Source organism: Sciurus carolinensis, chromosome 14 (assembly GCF_902686445.1).
Source record: "Sciurus carolinensis chromosome 14, mSciCar1.2, whole genome shotgun sequence".
NCBI classification, from domain to species: domain Eukaryota; kingdom Metazoa; phylum Chordata; class Mammalia; order Rodentia; family Sciuridae; genus Sciurus; species Sciurus carolinensis.
In genome coordinates this window covers 11,717,555-11,722,785 of record NC_062226.1, presented here as the reverse complement: position 1 = coordinate 11,722,785, position 5,231 = coordinate 11,717,555, and the positions used below count along the sequence as shown (strand labels likewise).

Genomic DNA, 5,231 nt, shown 5'->3' with positions numbered 1-5,231 from the left:
GATGGCTATGTTTTACTACCTCTGGAAGCTTCATTGTTGACTCGACAATGAATCAACATAGTTGTGCCTTGGTGTCCCACTTACACAGGCTGCTCCTGGACAATCACTGAGCATTGCGGAGGCACCAAGGCAGGCCCATTCCAGAGAAATATGGAACCCATCAGGTGGATAATTTTGATTCTAGGATCCACCATTAGTCAAACCACTGTGGGTGATTCACTGCAGTCCAAGACTTTCTTCCTACCCCAATCTTTTTTCTTTCCCTCTATTCAAACCAAATCTGAGAGATTTCTCCTGCTCCCTCCCCCCACTTGTGGCAGTTGGTTTTTAACATGTCAGTTTGACTGAGTTAACAGATGCCCAGACAGCTGGTATAACATTATTTCTGAATGTGTCTCTGAGGCTCCTTCCAGAAGTGATTTTCATTTGAGTTTGTAGACTGAGTGTAAAAGATCACCTCACTGACATGTGGATACCATCAATCTACTCAGGGCCCAAATTGAACAAAACAGAAGAGGAAAGGTGAAATCACTCTTCTTGAGCTATGACATCCACCTTTTTCTGCCCTTGGACTTTGGTTCTATTGGTTCTCAGTCCTTCAAACTTGAACTGGGACTGACACACTGGCTTCCTGGCTTCTGGGCTCTGTGAGCTTGGGCTGTCCTGCTGACTCTCCTAGGCCTCCAGCTTGCAGAGCATGGGACTTCTCAGCCTCCATAATCATGTCAGACAATCCCTCCCAATAACCCTCTTCCTATACATCTACAGATATCCTATTTGTTCTTTTCTCTGGAGACTAATACATCTAATCACATCTTGACATCTGCTTCTTAGAAGACCTGAACTAATGCACTAAGCAATGATCCAGTGAAAATTTCTCTACATTTTAACTCAAACATGGAGAATTCTGAGCAGGTGCACCAGAAAACTGTACAAAATGTTATGGCATAAGTTTGAAATGAAAAAACATTATATTCTGGCTTTATTATTGGTTTACTTTCTCACTTATAAAAATAACCTAACTTAATTTGAGTTAAGAGTAAAAAGGAACAAAATCTCAGTTTCCTGGCCATTTCTATTGCAATAATAAATCTTGGGCAATCATTAAAATATCAATAACAGAACAAAGGACTGATTTATTATCATTATTATCATTATCATTATTATTATTATTAGTGTTCTCTTTAGAAGATGGTAGTCTCAAAATGTTTCTCCAATTTGTATGCAGGACATATTTTTAAGAAGAAAAAAACAATATAGAAGGCCAAATCACACTTATTCAAATGCCATATATGCATTTTTTTAGCCTTTGCTTCTTATGTTTAATTATGGTTACATTTTTATGAGATAAGTAGTTCTCAACTTATTATCATGATTCAGATAATAAACTGTTTAAATAATGGCAAAAATATGACAACTAACCCAAATGTTCATCAATAGCCAAAAATTCAAATAGATACACTCTGGTACAATTTCACAAAATAATGGAAGCCCACAATCCATTTGTGGCAGTCCTGAAATCCAAAAATCATTGAAAGAGTTTCAGCAGACTTATTTTATAGCAAAACGTGACCAGATTGGTATGTGACCTTTTATCTTGCTTGGCATGAACATTCACTTGCCAAGATATTACTGTGTTTTATTATAATGCACAACCCCAGAACCTACTGTGGATACAACACAACAGATGATATATGCACAATATTCTTTTCTAAAGTTGGAAACATTCTGCATTCCAAAGCAAAAATTCAAATAGTAGAAGGAAGGGTAATACAAACCTTCACTGCACAATGGGAGAAAAAAGTGACCTGAGTTAAAGGTATCAATATCAATATCAAAAACATCATATCGAACTGGGCACTGTGTTGTACTGTAATCCTAGTGACTCAGGAGGTTGAGGCAGGAAGATCGAAAGTTTGAAGCTGAAATGGGTAACTTAGCAAGTCCCTGTCTCAAAATAAAAACAAAAAGGGGCTGGGATGTAGCTCAGTGCTTGCCTAGTATGCACAAGGCCCTGGGTTCAATTCCCAGTACCATCCAAAAAAAAAAAAGAAAAGAAAACCATCATATTGACTGAATGATGAATGATTCCATTCATTGAAATAGGCAGACATAAATAATGAATGATTTATGTATATAAAATATAAGGTAAAACCACAAGAAAAGTATTCCTGCTTATCTTATACATTTTTGTTATGCATTTCACTGTTTTAATTTTTCATAATCTCGCATGGAGAAGTGCTTATTACCTCTGCATATTTTATATATGAGCATATGTCTCTCCTCTGGAGCCACAGGGACCACGTCTGTTTACTTTTTCTACATGATAGAATTGTAGGCATCTGGACACAGCGATTATGCTGCCCATCCCATACCAGGTCTGTTCTACCTACTTATCATTATGTATTTGCTGGGAGATGACAGGTTTTCTTCAGGAGGACTGGAATCTGATTATAATATGAGGAGTCCATGGCAGGTTAGGGTGGAGCCCTCCCACTGCCTTGTCTTAGGGAAGGAGCACCAGAAGTAATTGTCTCAGGATTCCCGGACCCTACTAGTCTGAGACCAAAATATGCTCCTGATCCCTAGGATTCAGAACTACAGGCCCAGAGGTAACAGCTGGGAGGCTGGACCTTTGCCCCATCTTTTCTCTAACTAGGTCTGGGATTGAATCTCAGGAGACACTTCCTATGAAAAACCCAAAGCTCTTCCCCGCTCCTGTTCCTGAGGACAGGCTGCTTCAGCACCCGCCGAGTCTGACTTCTACTAGGAGAAGTCAGAAGTAGGGAGGCAGGTGAAACAGGAAGGCAGACCCAACAGCCAGAGGTGGTGACAGGTTCTGAGGATCACCACAACTTCCAGATAAGAATGGATAATTTCCAGGTAAAAGCAGGCAAAGTTGGAAGACATTAGTCTCTCTTCTCTTATCCTCTTCCTTGATCTCTCATATACACACATGCACACACACACACACAACTTCTTCCCTGTTCCTTCCTTCTTTTCTTTCCCTTCCTCATTTTCAGTGAAATACCAGCTGACTTTTCTAATCATCATGAAGAAGACCTTAATTTAATATTCATGATCTCCCTGGGAGTCCAGCCTAAAGTGAAGACAGATCAGCCACATACAAGTTCCTGGCAATGCCAACACTTTATAAGTGTGTAATAATGCTGCCCAGGCCCTGTGTGCTATGTACTATAAAGTTGTTTTGTCTACATGAGCTCATTTGTTAGATAAATAAAAGAGAAAGTACATAATCCCATTATATCAAGAATATCTGAGACCCAGTGATGATCCATCCATGTAAATCATTACCTCTTCTGTCCCAAACCATACTCACCACACACACACACACACACACACCACACCTCCTTGACAATTTTCTAGTAAATACATACTCCTATAAATATCAGATTCAACTTTCACACTCCTTCAAAACTGATAGCTTTCCTAATAAAAGAGGAAGAGGAGCGGGGAAACTGATTTAGAAAGGTTCTTCCCAGTAAAACTCCAGTTCACCCTCACTGAGGAGACCATCAGGACAACTCACTAGATAACTGTAGACAAGATTCACTCCTGACAACATCTCCCACTATCACCTTACAGAATTCTCCCCTCTTCACATGTTTACATGCCTGGCACCAAGAGACACCAATGCTTCTCTGTGATCTTTAAGAAAATCACAGAAAACAGATGAAAGACTTCAAATACAACAAATTTTTGAGGTCCATACACATGTAACCAATGTTTTCTATAAATTGTTCTACTTTGAATGCAAATAAAAAGCCAAAGCACCATCTCTGACTTCCTGCTCCTGGGCTTCTCTGAGCACCCAGAGCAGCAGCCTCTCCTGTTTGGGCTCTTCCTGGGCATGTACCTGGTCACCCTGCTGGGGAACCTGCTCATCATCCTGGCCATTGGCTCTGACCAGCACCTGCACACGCCCATATGCTTCTTCCTGGCCAACCTGTCCTTCATCGATACCTGCTTCTCCTGCACCACCGTCCCCAAGGTGCTGGTGGACATCCACACAGCAGCCCGCCATCTCCCAGGCTGGCTGCCTCCTGCAGATGTACTGCTTCATGGCACTGGCCCTGCTGGATGGCTTCCTGCTGGCCGCGATGGCGTACGACCGCTACGTGGCCATCTGCCTGCCTCTGCACTACACCACCGTCATGTGTCCCCAGCGATGCCTGCTGCTGGTGGCCATGTCCTGGCTCTGCTCCAGCCTCCTGGCCTTTTCACTCACTCTCCACATGGCTCAGCTCTCCTTCTGTGCCTCCCGCTCCATCCCACACTTCTTCTGTGACCTTCTGCCGCTCCTCAAGCTTGCCTGTTCAGACACCCATGCCTTTCACGTCACCATGTTCACTGAAGCTGCCCTCTCAGGTGTGCTCCCTCTCGCTGTGTCCTGGTCTCTTATGCCCACATCATGCACACCACCCTCCAGATCCCCTCTGCTGGGGGGAAGCACAGAGTCTTCTCCACCTGTGGCTCTCTCCTGACGGTGGTCACTCTCTTCTATGGAGCCCTCTTCCTGGTGTATCTCCAGCCCTCATCCTCCTACTCAGCAGATACTGGGATGGTGGCGTCGATTGTATATACGATGGTCACCCCTATGCTGAATCCTTTTATCTACAGCCTGAGGAATAAGGACATGAAGGGGGCTTTGTGGAGGTTGTTTGGATTGGGGAAATGCTGTACTCAGGAAAGGGCACTTCCAGAGGGTGGAAGCCTAGGCTCTTCAAAATGTATTTCTAGTGGAAATCCTCTATTACAATCTTTGAAGAGCTCAATCCAGTGAGGAATGCCTGAGTTGGTGAGCCTGGAATAAGATCAACTGATCAAGGAAAGAGCTATATCCCAGAGAGAGGGAGGCCAGCAATCCCTTCAGAGTGACTTAATTAATGGGTTCAGGTGTTCAACCAGATTCCAACCAGAGGTTGGGAACCACCAAAAGAATGGCACCAGACAGAACTTAGGTTGTAGAAGGAAGCTCAGTTAACCATTCAGTCCATGACTAGGAGGTCTCTCCAAGAGACAAGGAATGCTGACAAAATCCAACAAGTGTCAAGTACTCTGAGATTCAGGAGCCACTTCCAAGTCCAGCTGAGGAAGTGGCTTGCTCACAGGGATTAACCACAAAAAGGAGAAGACTGAACCACAAAGACACACTAGTTGCTGGAACTGAGAACAAGAATAATTCTTGAAGAAACAAGGCACAAATAGAT

At 43.0% G+C, this 5,231-nt stretch overlaps 1 pseudogene; it reads left to right on the top strand.

Annotated features, from left to right (window-relative positions):
- The first annotated feature begins 3,871 nt into the window (after window positions 1–3,871).
- LOC124964814 (olfactory receptor 1N1-like) lies at window positions 3,872–4,804 on the top strand (annotated as a pseudogene).
- The last annotated feature ends 427 nt before the right edge of the window (window positions 4,805–5,231 follow it).